Source organism: Belonocnema kinseyi, chromosome 2, assembly GCF_010883055.1.
Source record: "Belonocnema kinseyi isolate 2016_QV_RU_SX_M_011 chromosome 2, B_treatae_v1, whole genome shotgun sequence".
In the NCBI taxonomy this organism is placed as follows: domain Eukaryota; kingdom Metazoa; phylum Arthropoda; class Insecta; order Hymenoptera; family Cynipidae; genus Belonocnema; species Belonocnema kinseyi.
Window position 1 is genome coordinate 112,084,665 of NC_046658.1, and position 1,916 is coordinate 112,086,580.

Below are 1,916 nucleotides of genomic sequence, written 5' to 3' on the forward strand. Positions count from 1 at the left end.
ATTTATTCCACCCGTTAGTGAGATTCCAGGTTAATTACAGACTCGAAAAGCTTTGGAAAATGGTTCACAAAAAAAAATAGGCACGAAAAATCACGTTTTTTTGTTTGTTTAAACTGCATTTTGGGATAATAAGAAAATTTTTTGAGGAATTTCATTGGCACCGTCGGAAAGAGGAGATCTTAAGCAATAAAAATATGTGTCTCAATTTTTTCTAGTGTCGAATAGTCTTAGTTATTGGCCGTTGAAAAGCAGTGTACCGGTAGTGGCGTTTTGGCCGTTTAAGGGTTAAGGTATATTAACAAAAATAATTGTTTAAATTATGATTGTTCATAACTATGTTCTTCTACAGTAACTATAGCTAGTTATGATTTTTTTTAATCAAATTTTTAACTTTTTGTCAATTACTTACTCAGTGGGTTAATAATTAATGAAACTTAGGAACAAATAATAAATATTAATATTAATTTAAACAATAAGGCTCGCAGTAACTACTTCAAGGAAAATTTATATTAATGTGATCCACATCGACATTTTGAAGAATATTTCAAATATCTGTTTTATTTAAGAAAAAAATTGACAAAAAAGAAAAAGATTGTTTAAAAGTGATTATCTCTAATATTTATTTATTATTTTTTTGTAACTAAAAAGTAAAAGAAAAGCCGAAAAGTTTCAGAAAATTCCGCAATTTTCTATCATAACTGTAAGAGAAGATAGTTATAAACAATAATAAATTGTTTAAACACTGATTTTTGTTAACTTGCATTAGTTATTACCTCACTCTATGTAAAAAGTCTACAATTTTTAGAACGAACCGCAATTTTCTAACATTAATAAAATAGAATATTATTAAACATAATAATAAATTGTTTAAAGAATATTCCTTGAAATCTTCGAAATTTCTGAAACCTTGCGAAATCATTTTAAATTCCTCAGATTAAAATTTCAAACTCGTAAGGCTGAACATTTTTTCATTAAAAGGAATTGAAACAGAACAGCAAATTTTTAATTCTAAATTTAGAAACATTACAAGATTTATTTATATTGAACACTTTATATTAGAAGTAACATTATTCTTATTTACGCCGTTTCAATTTAATAATTGTTCAATTCTTATTTATGCATCGAAATTCAACAGTTTCGCTTATAATTTAAATGTTTTTAAATTACAACTAAAATTGTAACGTTCAAAGTTTTAGCACTTTGAAATTTTAACGATTCAAGGCTCTCTATTTTATACAATCAGGTTGAAATTTTGGGTTTTGAATATTTTATTTATATTGGATTTATTTGATTTATAATCTCTCTTTTTAAATAAAAACTCAGATTTTGCTAAATATTGAATATAGTTCTTTTTTAGAGTAAAAACTTTTAAATTCAATGGGTTAAAAATATAATTTTTTAGGATGAAACATTATGCGAATACGATTTGAAAGCGAATAAAAGCGTTTAATTACTAATCTAATTATTTAAGGGTATTTTAGAATTGAAAATAGTTTATAAAGTTTCAATCGGACGTTGAAATTTGTTTATCTAAGACTTTCGAGTTGAAAGAGTTCAATTTTCAACGTTAAAATCTACACATTTTTTATTTCGAACAGTTTCAGAATCGTCTTGTAAAATAAGTTACTATTCAATTTTTAGTACTTGAACTACAGTTCAATTAAAAAAAAACATGCATTTATTTACACTTACTGTTGATCGACTTGAAGAGTTTCTTTTATCCAAAATTTTGCATTTCAAAGGCTTTTAATTTTTAATTATTTTATTATTATTATTATTATTATTATTACACCATTAAGCCATTTCCCTTTCGAGGTAGGCGTGAATCACTCGGCAGGGGAAAGGAGTAGTGTGTGGAAGGGATAGAGATTTTTCAGATTGATCCAGAATTCTCGTGCTATTTAAGTAAATAACAC

General features: G+C 25.6%; 1 protein-coding gene across 2 annotated transcripts in view; it reads right to left on the minus strand.

Moving 5' to 3' along the window:
• Positions 1-1,916, minus strand: part of LOC117167435 (zinc finger protein 341-like) — a 21,657-nt gene that overhangs the window by 16,276 nt on the left and 3,465 nt on the right. The window lies entirely within an intron of this gene.